The following is a 22,949-nucleotide window of genomic DNA, read 5'->3' as shown; positions in this document are numbered from 1 at the left end:
TTTAGAGTTTTCCGTTAACATGTAAATTATTTTGGGAAAGGTATTATCTAAAGCCTAAACTTTATTTGGGATTTAGTTGGCAAGAAATAAAGTCATGGGAAATGACACTGGATGGGAGTCCTAGGGATGGGGTGAGAGAGATGAGTAGGGTTGGACTGGCCCCTGGAAGGAAAGGTGGGAAAAACTGCAGCCAGAGATTCCAGTCTGCCTGGATCTCCCAAGGCGGCTCTCCTTTGCTGTTATGTTTTCCAGTATACAAAACCTCACTCCCCTGGAAAGCCCTGAGAGGAGACGGCCTGCCTTAGGAATGCTTTACATTACCCCTCCTGCCTCTCTGAAAGGCAAAGCTTCTCTCCTGAGACTGGGTATCACAGATAACTGGCTCCTTGGGCATACTTGCAAGTCCCTTCTGTGTGCCCCAACTCTGTCCCTTTGGTCTTCCTGAACCACTTTGGAAGGGTCCGTCACTCTTGAGTTGCAAGATTAAATGAATGCATGTTTGGATAAGATGCTTTTGGGCCCTAGATCAAAGTCTTCACTGTTCAGGATCTAGACCTCTTTCAGAGCAAGTATAAAACCTGCCTTCCCCTTCTAGTGAATTATGGGTGCAAAAGGAAAGAAGTACTGCCCATATCTGCCATATCAATACATCTTCTCGGGAGTGGAGCTCAGATGGCGTACTCAGAAACCAATGTACTGAGAAAATGGAAAGACATACTTTCTATTAAAACCACTCAGAAATTTTATTGGCCTGGACAAATATGATCCTTTGGCTAGGAAAATCCACTGGAGAGCAAGTTAAACCATGTCTCATAATATGGTTATTCTCCCCTTGTAAAAATAATAAAAAATGTTTTGGTAGGTTTGTTCTGTGTGTTTGTGTGTCTGCTTTAACAAACAGTTCCAGGGCCTTTTTTTTTTTTTTTTTTTTTTTTTGTAAGTCACAGATCTGGATGTATGCCAAACCGGTGGCAGGCGCTGTCCCGCTTGCCACAGAAAAGGAAGAGAAAGCACTGAGTCGTTATACAATCTCACTCTCCTAAATCAAACCTTCCATTTGCCATGATTATTTACCATTGCTTTGTAATTGTGAGCAGACAGCTGAGTGGAGCTGGAAGTCTATTCATTCTTTAAAGTGACATAAAGTGGCACTTGGAGTCCCAAACGATAATTGTTCTTTTCTCCTTGTTAATATCTAACCGCTGCTAGGAGTTCTGTGCAAGATTCATTTAATGCCAGCTCCAGAAATTTCTGTGGGATTTGGCTCTTGGCCTCTTTTTGAAACCCAATTTGAAATCACCCCGAGGAACTGGGAAGGCTGAATTGATTGTGACCTTCAGCCAGAATTCCTCTCTAAATATTTTAGCAGTATGGAGAGTTTTCCCTCATTTACATTCCTCTGCTACTCAGTAGTGGTCATGGGTAGGAAGTATTGGCTGTTTCTCAGAAATGCGATTACTTTGAGGGCATTTCCAGCTCAACCTGAATCTTAGGAATCAGAATCTGGTAAGGAAACTAGGTCTTTGGAGATTTCCATCTTAGTGTTTAGACAAAAATTTGAAGCCCATGAAAACCACTCTGCAATGGTGGACGGGTCCTTGCTTTCAGGGCTTCCCCCACCCCACACTGAAGTGATCATTTGTGGGTGAGCTGCCAAACCTACTAAAACTTTCTGTTGATCACATGAGTGAGATACAGACAGTCACATCCTTTGGCTGTATGTGAGGTTTCAAATATCCTTGCAATCCCTGCTGATTAACTACAAAAAGGGATAGGAAAATAAATATATGCTGATGTTAATGGGCCTTTCTTTTTTTTCAAGCTTTTATTTATTTTTGAGAGAGACAGAGCGTGCGAATGCGGGAGGGGTTAAGACAGAAGGAGACAGAGAATCCCCAGCAGGCCCCACGCTGCCAGCACAGAGCCTGATGCAGGGCATGAAACTGAGATCATGACCTGAGCTGAAACCAAGAGTCGGACGCTCAACTGATTGAGCCACGCAGGCGCTCCTCAATGGGCCTTTCTATAGTATAGAGGAGTACCTGCTATTCTTACCTCCTGATTTCAAATTCTATGTAACGTAGTTGAGTTTCTGACCTGAGCTAGAATAAAAAGCAGTAAATTTACCCCTCTTTGACCCTCTGGCTCAGAATTGCAGTGTTAATGGTGTCTAGCATTTATTAAACACTAAGTATGTTGAAAGTTCTGTGTTAAGCACTTTACATGAATGATCTCCTTTAATCCTAGGGGGTACCTCTTTCATTATTCCCATTTTATGGGTGAGGAAACTGAGGCACAGGGAGACAAAGGAGCCATCCCACGGCCACACAGCTAGGTAGTGGTAAAGCCAGGAGGTGAACTCAGGCTGCTGTACTGCCAGCTTGACTCTCTATCTCTTTGATTCTGGAGCTCAATGGACTTGAAAAGAGTCATGAGAGGTGACTCGTAGGAGGTCTTAGAAAAGACCTGCACTTTTCTGAATTCTCTGAGGCTTCTTCGGCACCATTCACACCTGAGGCCATCACGCCAATAGGTGACTGTAGCCCAGAAACTTTGTGCCAAGACTCACGGGCTTGGGTTGGGAGAATTGCCCACCATTTGGTATTTGCCATGAGAGAATTTCCTGGAGATTTCTATTTGCAAAGGTTGGATTTTTAACATTTTGTCCCATGTATCACTGGTTGTTTGAGGAAAAGGAAAGGAAAATAGGGATGCTGTAGAAGAGGAACTGAGGTCTCTCACCATCCCCAGTTTCTCTTATAGTTTTGAGTTTCCATTCATAAGCAGTAGTGTTTCAAGCATTTTAGGAATTGGATACACAGTTGAGAGAGTATGAGATGTGGCTTGTAGCCCAGAACCCAGGAGAGTTTCGAATATAGAGGTTAGTAATGCAAGCAGAACTGAAAGATTCTTTTCTCTTTCATCCAACAAAAGAGAGGTCAAGGGCTTTCAAAATTGGTGACTGTGGAAGCTTGGAGAATTTTCATATTACACATGCCATCTGCTGACTGAATAACAGTTGTAATTTTCTCCTAATTGAATTTCTTTTTTTGTTGCCAATTTTAAGAGTGTTTGCAAAGAAAGGTGTGTGTGTGTACTCTGGAGGTGGTCGTGGTAGAGAAGGCGTGAGGGTCTCAATAAACCTTCCTAGCACCTGCCTGGGAGCTAAGGCAAGGCCCTGGGCCCATGTGCACGGCGCCGCCAGACATAGAAGCTCTGTGGCCTTCTTGAGAATTTGGAGGAGGCCAATCCAAGCGTTCCAGGACTCTTTCTGTTGATTTCTGTGGGGCCGCGGGACTCCTGACACCATTCAGAGCCCTCTGAGTAAATCTAAAATTTTGAAAGGAAGCTAAGGCGTTGTCAGTACAGGCCGTGCCCAAGGTCCCCACTGATCACTGAAGTTTACCACTTGGTAACATCCCCTCCAGCTCCCAAACTTCCTTTCAGCTGGAGACTCACAGAGTGTTCTTGCTCAGGGTAAGGTTATATTGTTTTGCAGTGTGGAGTGATATTCTTTATCTCCCATTGGTATTTCTCAGTTTAGGGATGCAGTTCTAGATTTAAGTGGAGCTGGAAAGCCACCACAGCAGATTTCAATGACTGCATATAACCATCAGAATGGTATCTTCTGGTGTCCCCCCGTGCTCCCCGCCCCCCCCACATCAGGAAGCAAATAACTCAGATTAACTCCAAACTCTTCAGAATCAAACTGCATAGTGTCTGACAGACTGTGAAAGCCGGGGCCAGTGCAGGTCACCTTTGAGTCATTATAACCCACATCATTAGAAGTCTTAAAGCAAAATGTGGCTCCCCTATTTCTGGACCTCACAAGGTGTGGGTCACCATCTCCATCTCTCAGGTCCTTCTCTGTCCTGATAGCTGGGCTGGCGTGAGATGGGGATAATTGCTGGCAAGCAGGGAAGGCCCTAGAACTCACAGCAAGGTAGCTCTCGATGGGCAGTTGGTGTTGACTCGGAAGAGGTGGCAAGGCTGACATTTCTTCTTCGGTGCTTGACCTTTGACTTGGCCAGCTCATACTTCGGGCACAAAATTTTTCTTTGCCGATTTAGGAGACTGCTAATAAAGCAAACTGATTTATTTGAGGACTAAAAAAATAGCCTTTCAAGGGGCAGACATCAAAGGGTGCTACAGATTGAGAGGAAAAATTCTTTCACCCCTTCTTTATACTCTGGGAATTCTTTTCCTGTGCTTCCCATTGCTAGCTTCTGGTGTGAGTTTTGTGTTTCATTTTTATGATTCACAGGTTCCTGAAGTTGAAAGAACCTGGAGCAGATTGTCCATTGTTTTGAGTTATCCTTGCAAATTTTCTCTCTTGGCCTACACAATGAAGGAACTGACTCTATAGCTGTTCCCTCAGGGTTTGGAATAATTCCCATTGCTGCTATTCCTACAGGCCAGTACAATCATTTCCTCATTTTCTGTTCAGCACCTTGTCCCTCAGTGGTAATGGAATAATAGTGAGTTTATAGAATCATTGCATTTATGGACGTTTGCACTTTAATTAGAAATGGCCTGGGTTAAGAGAATTGCATGACGGGGACCCCAAAGGGGATTTTAGAGATTAAAACATTCCAAGAGAAAACAATTTGGGTTTTCCAGGAGGGCTCAAAATTATATGAAGTGCTTACTTTTAAGTATAACTAGGATGGTGTTCACAAGTAGATTTTTGCCTGTACCAAAAAAATGCCTTCTTGGAAGAAAAACAAATTTAGGCTTTTGATCGATTTGTTTTTATTCAGAAAATCTGAAATGGAATTAATTTTATGTGTGGAGAACTGGTCATTGCTTCTACTGTGGACAGTACTACAATAGGAAAAAAAGGAACATTTCCTTCTGAAGAGAATTGTAGTGAATTGAGAACTAAAGAGCTTATGGAAAATAGCTTTCAAATGATTATTTTTGTTTGCTTAAATGCTTGATTATGATGATTGTAATTCCAGCTATACACAGAGAGAGCATGGACTAAAAAGCTAAGCCTAGACTCCCATTATAACAAAACCCAAAGAACACATCACACTTTATAAAATCCAAATGCCCACAGGTTTCCTGGGTCTGCTGAATGAAATAGAAATACACAGTTCAGGTCCTACTGATGTGCATTTTCAGGGCCAGGAATTCTTTCCAGGCGTCCTTTAAAGGATGTTCCTTGGCCCTGGGTCACTGTAACAACTTAAGAAATGAGACCTGAATTCGGAATTTTCTTGCTTGCATGCAAAGGTTGGCCCTCTGGATTCCGGCAGGAAGCCTCTGGGGTGGGGGTGGGGGGTGAGTAATACATCTGCAGATGGCTCAGGGTTCCAGACAATAAGCTCATTCCAGTCCCTGAACCAGACGGTTTTGAGTGAGATGATTTCATCACTGCTCTAGACGGGATGCCTCCTGCTACTGCGTCACTGCTGAGCAGAGTCCTGTTGCCAGTGACGTTCCATGAAGCAATTCTTGTTCTTTGTGTGGAAAGAGTAGAATCATTACACACATGCAGTCATTTTAACTTCTCAGACCATAACCCACATGACTAATACCAATACACTTTGAGCCAAGAGCCTAAAGCCACAATGGCGAGACAATCAAGTAGAGAATTTTAAATGACTTTGGAAGATCCAAGGGCTGTCATGGCAATTTAAAGCTCTGATCCTTTCTGGCCAAAAGCAAACCAAATACCCTTGCTTCTGCCCTCATCCAACTTGCATCATGCCCCCAGAGATGGCGAGGATGTGGTTGCAAGAGAACTGCCACTGCTGGTGGAAGGCTCAGAGGTCTGGTAAATGGCTTGGAGAGCGTTCCATTGTCAGAATGTGAGCCTGCCTCAGCCTGAAGAAGGACTAGGGCCACTTGATAGCTGCTGGTCTGCTCAGCTGGGTTGTCAGTGGTAGCACAGGCTGGAGGCAGAGGGTTCTGTATGAAGGGTGGATGGAGGGATGCTTCTACACCTGCTCTGTTGTAGGGCCAAACAGAAGAGCTTGGTGTTGGAGGCTTAATTTTACTGCCTCCCAAACAACAGCAGCCAGTGATATGTCGTGCCAGTAACAAGGCTGCTCTGGTACCCTTTGACTTGGCTTTTTGTTTTATTCAGTTTCAAGAATGTTTCTGAATATTTTTAAAAAATGTTCCTTTGTCTTCACCCTATCAGCTCTGAAGCTCTGGAAAAAAAGGCCAAGACACAGCAAGGGCACCTCACATTTGTTCTGACCGAAATTGACTTCCTTGTCTCCATCTCCCCAAGACCTGTTCTTCCCCCCATGCTCCCTGTCTCATTAAAAGCTCCATCATGCACTGTCATGCTCAAGCTCAAGCATGGGTCTGACCTTCAACTCTGTTTTCTCACTTCTACATCACAATTGATCAATCAGTTACCAAGTTCTGTCTATTCCACCTGCCAAAGACTTCCCTGTCCGTCCGTCCATCCATCCATCCATCCATCCATCCACTTCTCTCTAGCCCACAACTTGCTGCTGTCACCCAGGCTGTCAGCCCCTCTCTTCTCAGTGGCTGCAACAGTCTCCTCACTGGTATTGGGGTTCTGCTGAGCAGCCCCAGCTCACTGCCTGCCTCCATTCGCAGCCAGAGTGGTTCTTCTGCAATGTTAACTAGATTATGGTACTTCCCTACCTACAACCCTATTGAAAGCTTCCTGTGGCCCTGAGGAGTCTAAACTGGACCCTTTGAGACCCATCTCCTGCCTCTTGAAATGTAATTGCATGTGCTGAGTCCTGTCTTCTCTTATTCTTTGCACTTCTGTTTCCTCCACCTGAGTGCTGAGTCTTCCACTGTCCCTGGCTAGTTCTTCCTCCTCAGTTACTCAGGACTCAACTCAGGTGTCAAGGCCTCTGAGAAGCTCACTGTGACTCTCCCTCCTCTGGACTTCTACATCCTGAACCCACTATAACTAGGGGGGCTGTGTAATCTATTGTCAAAGCTAGGACACTCATGGGAGTAAAAGGGGGCACCTGTACATATTATGCATGGACAACAGGTGTAAATTGGGACTCACCCAGGCAAACCAGGATGTATGGTCACCCTGATTATGGCATTTATCACACCTTCAAATTGCCTGTCAACTGGTCAGTCCTCCCCTCCCCCTACCAGGTAGTCTGCAAGTTCTCAGATGACAGAGAATACACAGTTTCAATGTAGTTACTTCCATAAAAGGTTCTCAGTACATATATTTTTTTTGTTAAATGAGCAAAGGGACAAATATGGCTGAAACAAGTTGGAGTCTAGTCACCCGGTCCCAGTCTCCAGAGTCAGATGGGAAAACATTAGTCCTCAAACCCTGCTGGCAGGCATGGATGTCTAATGGAGCTAGATATTCTCTGTTTCCTCTCTGAAGAAGTCTTCAGTCATCACAAATTGCATAGAGAGGGGGGTGTACTAGTTTACCTTGATAACACCCCCAAATTCTGAATTCTAAGGCACATCTAGCTGAAACGAAGCAGATGGGTTGGGTCCCAAAGTATGTTTCATGGCAGATTAAGCACCTTATGATGTTAAGACACATTACATGATAAATGGATTCTGGGTCTAAATAAGTCACGAAATTAAGCACATCTCTTTATGGCTGAGACCCTTCTACACTGTAAAGTAAGCAGTGTTTCTCAAATTTAGATAGGACCTATCCTCCTTACCTCTTCTCTCTCCTAGACTTCTGTCTCCTAGACTCCTAGACCCACTTTGGGAATTAATAAAATCATATTGCCCAGACATCTTTAGGCAGGTGAAAGCTTTGAGTCCCTCAGGGTAAGGGCTGTGCTTTATTTATGTCTTCCCATTGCCTAGACTGGGACCTGACACAAAATCAATGCTCAAAAAATGTTTGTTGCATGTGGACTAGAATGCCATGGATTCAACTGAGGACACAAGAGCTTGGGGTTGAGGGAATCCGGGTAACCCTGCCCTGCAGCATCACAGGTACCTTAGCAATAGGGAGGGTGCTGACTTGCCTAAAGATGACCAGTGAGGCTGGTGGAGCTTATCTTTCGCTCCCTGTCACCCTCCTTTTGAGCAGTGCCCTCCTTGGCCTCACACCCTGTTTCCATCACACCCTCCCAGCGTCCACTCCCACAGGATTTGACTGTCAGTGTCTGTTCACCAAAATGCTAAGCTGATGAGGCTTAGTCTTACTTGGTGATGTTTGCTTAGATGGTTCCTGCTGACTAACACTCTCCTGGTCTCAAAGCGATGCAGCTTGTGTGGCAGAAGCCCAGGTGGCAGGGCTTACGTTGAGCAGGACCTTGCCCCCTCTACTACACATTATATTTCTCACTGGACTCACTCGTGAGCTGTCCTCGATGGTGTACCAAAGCCAGGTGTTCTCTCCAGCACTGGAAGGAAACCTTATGGGTCAGCATTCAGAAAGGAAAAGGCTGAGGATCTTGGCTTTGAGACATCAGGAAAGAAAAGCACAAACTAACTTAAAACTACCCAGTAATGGAGAGAAAAATACAGCAATCACAAGTTCACAAGTGCAACCCAGCTCCCACAGCACAGGTTTAAAAAGTCTCTCTTGAAGCGTTTTTTTGCAGTGTAACTTTGATTTTTTTTTTCTTTTGAGATACTATTCCTTCTTTCAAATTTATTATTTATTACAGAATGAAAAAATTCCATGAAGCTACAAGCCTCTTTTTCCACTTTCCTTTCTGAAAGGGGGAAAAAAAAATCAAGAAATGCCACAGTGAAATTTTGTAGTTGAGCCAGTATGAGCTGCAAAGCGAGTCCAGCTGAAGAGACTGTCACCCGCACCTCTGCTCTGAGCCAGGGAGGGTAGGGCTTGAGGGGACTCTCACATAGGTTCCTTTGCTCTCACAAACAAGGGTCATCCTCTGGGCTCCTTCCTGGCCTAACCTGCTATTCCAACTGGAACAGCAGGCAAGAGCCAGGAGTTTCAAAGCAGCAGAAGCCCCTCCATTGAGCACACGGAGAACACAGAGCCAGAGGCCTTCTGTTTGGCTTAGAATCCCCTGTACCAGGCCCTGGCATGGTGCTTGGCTGCCATGGAATAAATAAGGATGATATGTAGCCTTGTCACTTTAGGTTAGATTTTACCTCTGATTAAGTTCAGTCTCGGCTGACTTTGCTATCACATGGATTAGGAAGCACTTTGGATTTCAGGGCAGTTTGGATTTCTGAACTACTGGTGACAACTGGTAGACTTACACTGTCATTTCCATGTATAGCTGAGTAAACCAGATCAGAAAGGTTAGGGAATTTGGCTTAATGCCTTCATCTGTGACTGGAACCCAACTTGGCCTAGTTCCAGAGCCCCTGTGCTTTCTGCTATATCCTGCCTCCTCCTGGCCACACGAAGATCCTCTGTGCTTTCCTGTGTTTGTGGAACAGCCCTTGTAGCTGGAGGACATCCTAGAGCTGTAAGATGAGGGGTGTGGATTAGATGATCTTGAAGGTTCTTCCTGACCTCACATTTTGTGATGAAGCAAATGTATGTTCCACTGTCTCAAATGGGGTTCACACCTAAGTAAACACCTAGGAAGAGAAATCTGTCCCCTTCAGGATCCTTTTCCCAAATTGCAAGACCCTGGTGCCTTTTGGACCAAGTGGCATATGTGAGTCCCCAGATCCCTCTGTGCTTGAGGTCACTGCTGTGGCTACAGCAAAGGTGATCTTAACTGAGACAGGAGCCTGGGGCTGGTTAATGTTACATCTCCTGGGGGACAAAATAGAAGCCACTAACCACATTATAGGCCCCAGAGCTGTAATTAGAGCTCTGATTTCTTTCTTTCCTTTATGGTTTTTTTTTTTTTTTTGGAGGGGTTGGAGATGGAGAACCTCCCCCCCCCCCCCCATTAAATTGGTGAATGTGTGGGTATGCATTTCTCTTCTCATCTGTCTTTATTTTGGAGTGTGTTTAAGGATACATATTATGTGCATTCCTCTCCCCATATATCTCTATGCTTATATCAATTCATAAATAAAATATATAGCTGCTTGGCTAAAATGTATCACTTGTCTGCAAGATTCCTCCTGCAGGTTAATGTCTCCTGCCAGGGGAGCTGCCCCGGTTTGCATTGACTTTCAATGACCTACTTGTATGCACTGGTTCAGGCAGAGTTTAACAAGTGGCCTGGCAGATATGTGTATCTGCATGTATTCCTCATTCTTATACTTGTTTTAGTATTATTTGACTTCATTCTGCCAAAAATCAATAGTATGTGCATAAAGTTAGCTTTGCCATCACACCTTTAGATAGGTCATGAATAGATATTTTTAGAAATGGCTGAGAAGGGGAGGCTAATTCATGCTGTTTATAATTCTATGGCTGTTCTGTTATTGGCATAATTGACATTTTCCTGATAATTGCCTTCAGTATCCTCAGTGCTTATGGGAAAAAGGATCTTCAAGATGGAATCCACCTGAGGACTGGGCATCGTGCAAGTTCGCTTTGTGTTGTTGAATGTGATCTGAGACCGAGGTTGGTGGTTGTGAATTTTAGTAGGTTAGTGTCAATCACGAGAGCTTATCTGAGTCATATTTGGCCTGGAATTGTAAATTCCTGAACAATGTGACACTCAAGCACTGGGTAGTCTCAGAATTGGAAGTTGGTTTAATCCCCATGATCAGATTTTAAAATACGATTCCTACAGTATTTACTCATACTGAAGAATTTTATCTTTTAGCAAAAGTCAATGTCTTAAATTTCTCTGTTACCCTTGCAGGAGGTATTTATTGTTCAAATCAAGCATTCAACTGGGACCGGAGTAAAAAAAAAAAAAAAAAAATTTTATAAACTTATTTGCTTATACACATGTGTAAAAACAAACAGAACAAATAAGATGGGATGATAAAACATAAATTCCTATAAAATATTGTAGAATACACTCAGCCAAGTCAAGTTCTTGGTGTATTGAGAATAATTGTTTCTTGTAAACTAAATCACAAAGTTGGATAAAAAAATCAATGGACTATTATTTATATTTCATTTAATCTAGATGCTTTAATAATGTCTATTTGGCCAAATACAGTATTGATTTTTCATTGCTGTGGGATTCACTTAACCTCAGGTAAAACTAAAAAAAAAACTAAACCCAAATTGCCTACCTTCTCTTGTAATTGTTGGTGTTTACAGTGGGAAAGAACACGCTGAATGTAGGCAACTGATGGAGGAAGGGGGAGAGAATGTAGGAGTTTGGTTTTCTGCCTGCTTTCAACTGGCAAATGCCTATAGTAGGTGTGAGATAATAGAAAATATGTACGTTGGTCTCTGTCTCCTCCCCACTCCTCACTGGGCTCCTGACCCAGGGCTCCTGATACTTTGTATCTTCCTAAGTGATCAGAGTTGTAGGAGTACCACTTGTCCTAATATTTGTCTTTGCCCTGGCCCTGACCCAGGGCTCCTAAAACTCTTGTAAATTCCTAAGTGATAAGAGTGCTAGGAACATTTCTTGTTCTAATGAGGCAACTCTGGGTAGGCTCCCTGATGGGGGCTGGTCACCAGAAAGACCAAGCCATGATTAGAAGCTTGGAATTTTCAGCTCCACCCTTCACTCTCCAGAGTGGGGAGAGGGGCTCAAAATGGAGCTAATAATTGGTCATGTCTATGTGAGGAAGCCTCCATAAAATCCCAATAGCAGGGGGTTTGGAGAGCTTCCAAGTTGGTGAACACATCCACATGGGGAGGGTGACGTACCCCAGCTCCACGGGAATAAAAGCTTCTGTGCTCGGGTTCTGTGCTCCAAGAACTCGCCCTATGTACCTTTCATCTGTCTATTCATCTGTATCCTTTACCAAAACCTTTAACAAACTGGTAAACCTATGTTAAGTGTTTTCCTGAGTTCTGTGAACCTTTCTAGCAAATGCATTGAACCTGAGGAGGGGTCATTGGAATCTCTGATCTGTAGCTGGTTGGTTAGAAACGCGGGTGACTGCTTGGACTTGTGACTGGTGTCTGAAGGTGGGGGGCAGTCTTGTGGGACTGAGCCCTTCCCTGTGGGATCTGATGCTATCTCTGGGTACATAGTGTCATTTTAACTGTCGGATATCCAGCTGGTGTCTGAGACTTGCTTGTTGTTGTGGAAAAACCAGCACACATGTGGTGACCAGAAGTATCAGAAGTGGTGTGCTATGTGAGTAGTAAAAGGGGCTCACAAGAATGAAACACAGTAGGGAAGAACTGGGTTTTTCCCACTCAGGAAAGAAAACAATCTGGGTTTTTCCTCTAGAGTCAGGTAAGCCTCACTCACATCCTTACAGTGCATTTTCGAATCTTGACAAGGCAAGACTATTGCCCAACAAGGTACTTAGTAAGTGTGTGACAAGGAAGCAGAGAAATCTAGTGGAGGAGTCTGTATCAGATAAAATTAGAAATTCCAGCTTCTATTTTACATGAACTTTATAAGGAAATTGGCTGGATTCTAAATGGGCTGTCCAAATACTAAAAGAAAAGAAATTCAGAGACAAGGCTGGGTGGAGGGGAGAAGGATGGGCAGTAGCAATCGTGAAGGCCTTGACCAACAGGCCTTATATACTATAACTTCTAATAATTGCCTTATTTTATTATTTTTAAATTTTATTTGAGAGGCAGAGAGAGAGAGAGAGAGAGAGAGAGAGAGAGAGAGAACGTGAGCAGGGGAGAGGGGCAGAGGGAGAGAGAATCTCAAGCAGGCTCCACACTCAGGGTGGAGCTCTACGTGGGGGGCTCGATCCTACTACCTTGGGATCATGACCTGAGCCAAAATTAACAGTTGAATGCTCAACCCACTGAGCCACCCAGGCACCCCTAATAATTGCCTTAATTAATTCTTATGGATTTGTAATTTACATGCCATGTTTCCATTTTGCACATGAAGAAATTGGGTGCTCAGAGCAGTTAAGTTACTTGTGTAAGGTCACACAGCTCCTATTTAGCAGGACTGGATTCCAGGCTTTGTGGGACAACATGCTGTGCTCTTTCTGCACATGGCCCATGTGGGAAATGGAATTATGTCTAAAATAACATTATCATTAAGATTATTATTTACAATTTCAGTTTGTGCTTATGACTTGTAACATTTTCATCTGCACAGTAGAGGAGCTGATCAGAAGATCACTGAGGTCCTACGTATGCCAAAATTTAATGATTTGATATTATTGGTTTAGAAAAAGCTTGAGATTACCTCTGGCAGTCCAGGAGCTGAATTTGGTTTGCAGATAGGTTTTGTTTTTCCTGTTGATGGAACAGGCAAACGTCTGATGTTTAAGATTTTTTTGAGCTAACATTAAAACAAACAAAAGCTTATCTAAAAATCTGACTTCCAGCTTTTCTTGAACAATCAGCAGATCTGGCAGTTGAGTCTGCACTCCTGAAAGGTAACAGTCCCTTGCTTCTGAGTCCCAGCTGTTCACTTTAGATGTTGTCTATATTTCTCCACTTTGCCATAGCCCCCACCAACCTGATGAAGCCACATATCGATTGCTTTTACTTCCCCCCCCCCCAAATCTGGTAGCTCCCCTTATCTGTACTGCCTGCCTTGTCCCTGTAGGCACCTTTAGGTGGGTTTCATGATACAGAGAACAGTAGCAGCTCGAAGAGTACAGACTTGCATTCAAGAAACTACCATGTCACTGATCAGTTCTGTGATCTCCGGCTAGCCCATTAACCATTCTGAACCTCAGATTCCTCTTCTGTTGTGTGGGAATGATGAATGGTTTGGGGAAGGTTAAATAAAATAGTCCATGATATTATGCTCTATATATGTTAACTGACCCTAAGGCAGTGTTGAAAACCTTCTTTAAAGAAATTCTGCTTCCCCCTACCACTCCACAGAGGATGCTATAACAGACAATGTAGCCACAACCTCTCATATCCATCTTCACAGCTAACCTAGCCACCTATACCCTTTTCTAGACCATTTCCCCCTCCCTTTCATGCTTTCTTTAGCCAAGTGATTTTTGATTGTGCTTCAGACCATTTCCAACACTATTATAATTACATAGCAACGTCTTTTCATAATGTGAAGAGGAACAATTGAGCAAAATTTGCAAGGGCTCCTGTCCTCCACCCCCAACACTCCTTCTCGCAGCTGCTGTTGGCACCTTTCTTTCCCTACTGAGAAGTGAGGCCCCTGGCTTTCAGGCATTTGGCTACTATTGTGGGTCATTCCATTGTCCCTCCGGTTTCAAGGGCCTGAAATAATATGGCATTGCCCATCATGTCTGAATCACTTTTTTCTTGATTTTAATCAAGTGTCAGCTATGGTGGCGGTACATGCACTTGGAATGGGAAATGAGGAGTGGATCCTGGAGTCCCAATAGTGGCAAGTAAATAGTAACCTTTGGGCTTTGAAAACCTTTGGTTTTCAAAGAGTCCCAGGCCTGACTCAGCCTCAAACAAGAGGGAACGCGGTCCGTGGGGGCCTTTATAGAAGTAACCTGCATTTCAGCAAAAGCATGAAGTTCAATCAAAATTACTCAGAGTGGAGAATGGCTTTCTCCTTGCATGAATGAGAAAGGTGAGACACAACTTTTGTTTTGCCTGCTGAGTTCTCTGCAGGGTTTATCTGTTTGGACCAAGTGTTGAAGCCTCATCGCACTGTGTGTCCACCTTGTGGATGAACAGGACTAGAAAGTGGGTGTTTAGAGCTTATGCTGGGCAGGTACTGGGCAAACAGGGAAGGGAGTCTGTATGGATTTACAGCCCAACGCTGGTCCTTCCCCAGGTGTCTGTTTGCTTCTGTGCTTGAGTTAGTCAGTGTCCTTTTTGCTCTACTTATTGGATTATAGCTCCGAGCCTTGTTGCATTTCGTAGCAGGAACATGAGCTCTTACTGGGGAGGTGGAGAGGATGTGGCTCACTAGCACTATCTTCGTGTGTTTCTTTCTCTTGGGGATTCATTTCCCAAGTTCAGGATGTGGCAAAGAGCTTCCCTGGCCTTCTGAAGAGCCAAACTCAAGGCTGCTAGCAGGGCATTGGCAACAGAGGACCTGCTGCCTTGGGACAGATGCTGCCAGTTAGGAATAAATTTCTTTTCTTTTTAAAAATAAGTTAATGTTTATTTATTTTTGAGAGAGAGACAGAGAGAGAGAGAAAGAGAGAGAAAACACAAGTAGGGGAAGGGCAGAGAGAGGGAGACAGAATCCTAAGCAGGCTCCAGGTTCTGAAGTATCATTACAGAGCCCGAAGTGGGGTTTGAACCCACAAACCGTGAGATCGTGACCTGAGCCAAAGTAGGAGGCTCGATGACTGAGCCACACAGGTGTCCTGAGGAATAAATTTCTAAGTGTTTCAGGGTGCTCAAGCACGGCTGAATGAATTCCTTGGCTGGTTTATTCTTACACTTTGAGAGCAGCTTCCATAGTGCAGTGAAAACACAGAATGCAGGAAAATGCTGTTAAGTTAGGCATCCTGGGGGGCTCTGAGTAGATGGATCCGTTTTGGGAGCTTGCTCTGAGAAATTTGGAAACCAATTGTTGCAGGTAATGCGTGTGTCCTAAACTCTTTACCTTTCTTGCTGGAGGGCAAGAACACAGGAGCATGGGCAGTGAGACAAACCCTGGGGCTGCCATTGCTACTTTATAATCTTAGGCAAGTCACTTCATCTCTCTGAGCCTCAGTTTCCCTATTTTTTTTAGACAGGGATCACTGCATTCATTGAGATGATGCATGCTTGTATCACTGTATGCCTGATGCTTAGCACACAGTATGTGTTCAAGGAATGTCAGTTTCATTCTCCGTTTCCGATGGCCATGTATTTGCTGTCCTAGCAGAAAGTGGGTTGAAGGCATGGAAAGAGTGTTTAATATTTTATCTGTTATCCATCATTTACTTTCTCTTTTCTAAAGCATTACAGCTCTTTTCTGAGAGGTAAAGAAGGCCCTAAGAAGATTAAATCAGCATGTAAATTTCAGCTTAGTTCAAAGCTAAGCCCCTTTCGAAATCTTTATTTTGCAGAGAAGCTGCAGCTGTAGCAGGGACTCAAGCACAGGAGCTGCAAGCCCGCACACTGGCAAGGCCATCGGGGCTGCTTGCCTTAGCACACTGGTTCTCAAACAGGCAGACAGCAGGATCGCCTGGAGGGCTTACTAAGACAGCTTGCTGTGTGGGACCTGAACTTTTGCATTTCTTATGATTCCCAGAAGATGGTGACGTTCCTGGTCTGGGGACCACAGCTGAAGAAGAAACACCACTTAGTGGGAGGAGGCATGCAGGCAGTGGAGACTCCTGGGCCCTGGGCCTGTAGTGTTTTTAAGTAGCTGCATGACCGTAGGCAAGTCAGTTACTTGAGCCCTAGGAGACACAGCTTCTTTGTTGGACAAGACACAAAAAGTATAATTTGGAAAAAGTGTAATTTAGAGCAGAGTTTCCTAATCTTTTTTCTCTAGTGGGTGGCCACCCCAGGCCCTGCTGGGCTGATAGGGGCCGCTGAGGGGATCAATATCATGGTACATCTGTAACATATCCAGAGTGTTTGGCATACAGGCTGGGAAAGTCTGACCAAGTGGTTAAGAGCATGTGCTTTCGTGTTCCGGAAATCTTGGGTTAAGTACTCCTTCTGCCTTTCCATGTGGTCTTGCAGCTGTTCACTAAGGAGTCAGCCTCAGTTTGGTCAGCTGTGAAATTGGCACAGGGCTTGTATCTATATCATAGTTTTGTGGTGGATATCAAATGAATGCATTATTATTTCCATCTCTAAAATTCTGCGATTCACTCTTTGGGCCTATCCTGTACCTTATTGGAAGAAGGGGATAAACCTTCCCTGTTTAGAAATGTAAAAAGTTAAAAAAAAATTTTTTTTGAAGTGGGGAGCGCTCTAAAAGCATGCTTCTCAATCTCTAATATGCATCCAGATCACCTGAGGGAGGACCTTGTTAAAATGCAGACTCTATTTCCTCTGGTCTGGGCTGGGGCCTGAGATTCTGCATTTCTTTTCTTTTTAATTTTTTAATGTTTATTTATTTTTGAGAGAGCATGTGTGTGCATGTGCAGTGTGGGGAGAGGGCAGGGAGAGAGGGAGAGAAAGTATCTAAACTGGTGCTGTGCTGACAGCACAGAGCCCAATGCAGAGCCTGGGCTCGTGAGCTGAAGTTGTATATGTAACCGACTGAGCCACCCCCGAGATTTTGCATTTCTAGACAGCTCTCAAATGATACCTGGTCCACAGAGCTACACTCTGAGTAGCAGGACTCTTGAACAGCCGTTCCCGAACTGGTTTGCATATTGGAACCATTCGGTGATCTTTCAACAACCCCAGGCCATTCTCCAAAGCAATTAAACCACAGTCTCTGGGGACAGGGTACAATGGTTGAGGCTTCCCAGGTGATCCCAAGGTGCAGCTTCTCAAAGTTGGCTGTGTATTGGAGAATTAAAAAAAAAATGATGTTTGGGTCCTGCTTCCAGAGATTCTGACTTGGTCTGGATGAAGTCTGAGCATTAGGGTTTTTAAAAGCTCTCATCTTATAAGCAGCAAAGTTTGAGAACCTCTCTCTGAAGTCTAAAGCACTCTTTAGTAAGGCACAGGGAGAAATGGGAGTGATTCATATTCCAGAAGCTTCAAATAATTAATTTCCCTTCACATGGATCCCCCTCTTCCCTAGGAGATTTGCACTGAAATATGGCCAAAATAAGAACATGTTTTACTCTTATTTTAAAGGCAAAAACCTGTTTAACATCTGCATTCAGGAAGCTGTGTTGTCTAGTAGCTCAGAAATAGGCCCGAGAGAGCATTCAGCTCCTAATCCCTTTCACCACTGCCTTCAGTGTGACCTTGGGAAATCTTTTCATGTTCATTTTCCATATTTCCTCCTTTGCAAAACCTGGCTAATCCCACACAGTGACCACAGGACCGGTTTATGGTCAGATGTGACTTCAAAAACATTCCTGCTGCACGTCTCCTAAATTGTTGTGATTTGCTGACTAACTTTGGACATTTATGCAAATGCACATTTGTGAGTCTTGAAAAATCTGTCCCATTTGAACTATAGTTTTCTATGTGTTCCCTCTTTTAATGGTACCAACTACTTCCTGTTCTATTCACACAAGGTTTAGGCTTAACATACCCCAGAAATTCATAGAAATCAGCAAGAAAGCAGAAATGGTTTTTTAAAGCTATGCTGAGAAGGCTGGCTGTACCCAGTTAGTGTTCTTCTCAATCCCCCAGTGAAAACGTCCCTCACTTGTCTGCGTGGTCCACCTGGTGGCCCAGCCCATGCTTCTGGATGATTGTCTGAACTCCGGCTTAATGAAATGGGCTCATGAATCGTTGTTTCATCAGCACTTAGTGCACTGCCCTTACGTGCTTAAGAGGTGCCTTTCGGACAAGTGAATGAAGCAGTAGAAAGAAAGAAAATAAGATAGTACAGAAGGGCCAACGGCTTCCAGAAAACAGGAAGAAAACAATATTAAAGGCAAAAAGGAGAAAATAAGGAATTGATACTAATAAAGAGTAAAGGGAATGAAGTAAAGGGCTGAAAAAGCCCAATGAAGGAGATGTGGGAAAGGCCTGGATGTCTGAGGGAGGTGTGTGTAGAGTGGGGAGAGTAAGAAGGCCCCTGAAACAGCCAGAGAAAGAGTGAAAAATGACAGAGAGAAAGAAATAAGGATAGTGAGAGGAGGGCCTAAGGGAAGCTGAAGGTAGAGGGACAGGAGCAGAAGCTGGGAAGAAGGGGTGGGGAGAGAGGGAGTGCTGTCACAGGGGACAGGACCTCCAGGGGACAGGAGTCTTTCTCTGTACTGAGGACAGCCCACTGTGGCTCTGGCCTGAGAGAGGCCTGGAGGGAAAAGCCAAACTGGTACAAGTGAAGTGGGTCACTATCAGGGATTATCACGTTTTCTGGAATTGGATGTTCAAATTGCATAATACTCCTTGTTCTCAATTATCCTCCACAAGAGAGCAGAGTCCCTCCCATGGTACAAATGCACCTCAGCTGAGCCCCAGACAGCCACTACTAACACCACAGACAACCCCTTGGCAGCCTTTCCTGCCCTTCCTTTCTACCATATCCTGCCCTTCCCCCACAGAGCCACAACTGCATATCCAGGCATTTCCCTTCCTGACTTCTGCGCACGGCCATCTAGGCTACCTTCCTGTTCCTCCAGGGCCTCTGCCAGCCCATTCACAGCCTTTGTGCAGATTAGAAAAAGGGGCCCATGAGGGTCATGGGCAGATGAATTAGAGAAGGGTACAGGTAAGAGCAAACAAGACAAGTATCACAGAGCCCGAGATTCCAAGGAGAAGCTCTCTGTGTGTGCTGGGGGTGGGTGTGTGGGTAGAGCAGTGTTTGGGGAAAGTTTTTCATAGAAAGTGATATTGGAACTGACTTTTCAAAGATGAGCAAAATTTCCCCTGTTCCAGGTGTTCTTTTTAGGCGGGGAAAAGTGGAATGAAGGGAGAGGCCTTCTGCAGGGACGGGAATAGCAGGTGCAAAGGAGCAGAGGTGGGGAAAGTTAAGATACACAGTATTTTTGGAATGCTTGTGTAAAAGGCAGTCAAGAGGGGCTGAGTGATGGAAATAAGGTTAGAACAGGTAAGAAGGGCCATGTCATGAAGGAACTTGAATGCCAGGCTCAGAACCAGATGTCACCTTCTATGAAATAGGGAGTGTCTGGTTTTAAGCAGGGATAAGACATGAGCTCTGAATTTGAGAACGATTACTCTGGAAAGGTATGATTCATTGCTTTTTATATATGAGCAAACTCATCCTCAAAGGTGTATTTATAACTGAACTGTTCTGTGTCCCACAGTTAATGACAGAACCAGAATTTGACTCCATTTTGTTGTGTTAAACCACACCTCAGGTCTGAGTGACCTCCGTGAGATTCTCCTTACAGAACTTGCGAGGCTCATCTCACCTCACTCAGAAGCCAAAAAGGACTAGATTCAAGGCTAGCCTTGATAGTGCTCTTTGGGCTTCCAAAAATATGATTTAAAAAAAACCTAGTTCTTTCATTTCTTAGCAGAAGGACTTTATTCATGTCAGATTAGTCTTTAGAAAGCTAAACCAAAATGCTCCATTGGGCATTTATTGGCACTGAGTTCCAGAAAACATGTCTATTGTCAGCTGAAAGGAGAAAAGGGGGAAAATCGGGGGGAAGAGGGCTGAACTGTCTCTAAGATCCCCATGGGAAGACCGTAGCCACGTCAATTCTTAGTGGCCCACTGCTATGGCAGACTTGGAAGCCAAGTTGTATCTACTTGTTTTGGTCTGTTCCTTCAACATAACTTCATACCAGGTTTGTTTATGATAACAAAATCGACATTCTTCAATGTTTTTATCCTTTTCTTGTCTCATACACAAGTGAAAATTCTACTAAACTGAGATGGCCTCAGGGAGAAAAGAGAAAGGGCCTTGAAAATCCCTTTGATGAGGTTGATCTTGTGAATCTCTGGTTGCTGGAGCCATTCAAGGAAACAGCTTCCCCATCCCCCTTTTAATGCCCATACCTGGGAAGTGACTTTGTTTTAACTCCAGCAGCAAGAAACACTTGGGTGAACAGGGGATGTACCATGAGTCTAAGCCACAAAACCGAGAGGAACCCAAAGTCTGCTAATCATCTGGAGTTTTATAAGAGAGGCACTTGGGATAAGGGGATGTTGGTGCCTTTTGCACTTGGCTTCAATTTGAAGACATGCAGGCCTCAGTCAAGAACTTGGTTTCAAGTTGATAGACTTGATAGAAGTCCAGCCAAGGCTGTCTCATAATGAGATATCCAACGTCTGTCTTCAGAGAAGCCAATAAATTACTCTTATCACTGCTGATAAGGCTGAGACTCTTTGAGGCTTCTCTCAATAAAGAAAATGTGAATAATAATGACTCTTCCCCAAATGTTCCCTGAGACATTTAAAATCCATTGTCTATTAGTAATTTTTAAAAAGGTTGGTTTAATATCCTCCCCTTCTTTAAGTCTGGTGGCTTAAACACCTTAGTTTTAACACACAGATCTTTCCAAAGGTTGACTGTGTACCTGCAAGCCAAAGTGAAAATTATCCCCACCCTTAGGTCACAATTCCAGCCCCACAAATTCCCCCTTACACACACACACACACACACACACACACACACACACACACACACACACACACACACACACACACTGGCCTTCTAGCTCCTCCTGCTGGTGACTGCTCAGCTCTGCTTTTAACTTTATAACTGGGTCAACTAATTGATTTATGTCTGTGAATAATAACTTTCAAGAATATTTTATATTTTGATATCTGATCCTGGACCAGATGTCAAAATTAAAATCTGGGGATTAGGAAAAATATTCCCCTTTCCTTCGCACAGGCAGTGACCAGGCAAAATCACAGCTTTTATATCAATATCTACGTGCTTGCGATTCCTAAGTGCCAACTGATGTGTGCCCTTTGGGTAGGGTGGGAAAGGGAGAGATCTGAGGGCAATTGTTTGAGAAGCTCCATGAGGCATTTCTCCTGCTGCTTCTCACCATGTTCTAGAAGGTGGTGTCTGGTCCTTCTCCTAAACCTCTTATTGAATCACAATTATTTTGTGAGGCTGCAGCAGCGACTGGTGGTGATGATGACAACACTAGAAGTACTGAGTGCTAAGCACTTTATATTCTTTACCTCATGTATTCCTCTTGACAACCATATGAGGTAGGCAACACCATTTTACAGCTGAGAAACTGAGGTTCAGAGAAGTTAAGTATATCTCATAAGTGCTGAAACGAGAATCTGAACCAGGTCTATGTGATCTTAAAGTACTGAAGGCAATTTTTGTTGCTTTGGTAAAAGTTCACAACTGCTTGGGTTTCACTCTCTTTACGACAGGGGTGCTGGGGGAGAGCAAACTGATAGGAAGAGAAAGTCTAGGGAAGAGGCAGCCAATGAAAATATAAATACTCTACATAGGGTAGAAAGCTCTCAAGGAAATGCTTTGGCAAATTTGACACAACTGGTTAGTGAAGGTCAATTCTATTTTAAAGCCCCTGATCAAAACTAACTGCCCATCACCTCATTAAAAAATAAATATGTGAAGATAAAAAGTATGTCTTTAACCAGAAGTGGGCTGGCAGGAGTCACAGTTCAAGTCACACAAGTGCCTCCTCATCTCTTTTCCTGGCCTGTCTCACTTTCTCAGATGTCAAGTGCTGGAGAAGAATGTTTGCTGTTTGTCAAATTCATATTTATCTGAGAATAGACAAAGCAGTCTCAGAAAACCTCCTTTTGTGCTATATTCTAATCAGCAATTTAATCAGATTATGAACATTTGTTTTTTTTCTCTTTGTGCATATGATCAAAAAATCATAAAAATGGAATTCCTTAGAATAACATCCTAAAATGTGACCATGAGAAATATGGACATTGTTTTCCTTACTGTCTCACTCTAGCCTCACTTTCTTCCTGAAGGATTCAAATGCACCTTGGAAGCACCACGGGGGGTTTTGGGGTCATAGTAGGAGCGCTGAACAGGAAAGCAGTGGTTTGTTGGCAGAAGGCTGAGGGCTCCCCAGAGGACCTGGCCCCCTTTTGCCATCACGTCAGCATCCACCTGCTTCCAGCTAAAAAACCTCAGGACACCAGCATCTTCTGCTTGGGGTATTGCCATGGCCTGCTCTGCCTGCTTGCCCTTTGTCCCTCAACACATTCCCTACACTTCAGTCAGAGTGATGATTCTCAAGTATGGCTTCCTTAGCATAAAACCCAGCACTGGAACCTGGTGAACTTGGCTCCTACACTGTCTGGTCTCTGCTCCTCCCCACCTTGTCTTTCCCTGTTCCAGACCTTTCTCAAATATGCTTGCCTCTTTCTTCCTCTCTTTTCTCCTGACCTGCAAGCATCCTGACTCCTTCCCCTGGTTATATCTCAGAAGGAATCTTACTTCCTCAAGGGGGTCCTCCCTACTCTCTATCCAAAGTTATGTTGACCTGCTTCCCCCTTTCCTCTTCTATAATAATTATGGGTAGTTTGTTCTTTATAATAACAAGTAACTCAGGGCTCTGCTGGGACAGGCTCCCTAGAGCAGATTAAGCACTCTTCCCAACTC

General features: G+C 44.0%; 1 protein-coding gene across 17 annotated transcripts in view; it reads right to left on the bottom strand.

Annotated features, from left to right (window-relative positions):
- SLC9A9 (solute carrier family 9 member A9) overlaps positions 1-22,949 on the bottom strand; it is a 766,376-nt gene that overhangs the window by 94,408 nt on the left and 649,019 nt on the right. Inside the window, exon 15 of one of the 17 annotated variants that reach the window (XR_006207063.1) lies at positions 4,739-5,465. The exons of 15 other annotated variants lie outside the window; for them this stretch is intronic. The gene's annotated coding sequence lies outside the window, so the exon portion shown is untranslated. Of the gene's footprint in view, positions 1-4,738; positions 5,466-17,057; positions 17,297-22,949 lie in introns of those variants that run through there. One more of the 17 variants, XR_006207066.1, reaches the window with a different exon arrangement.

The sequence above is a fragment of the Panthera leo genome, chromosome C2 (genome assembly GCF_018350215.1).
Source record: "Panthera leo isolate Ple1 chromosome C2, P.leo_Ple1_pat1.1, whole genome shotgun sequence".
NCBI classification, from domain to species: Eukaryota; Metazoa; Chordata; class Mammalia; order Carnivora; family Felidae; genus Panthera; species Panthera leo.
Note: the sequence above shows the minus strand (reverse complement) of the source record. Positions and strands in the feature narration are given on the sequence as shown.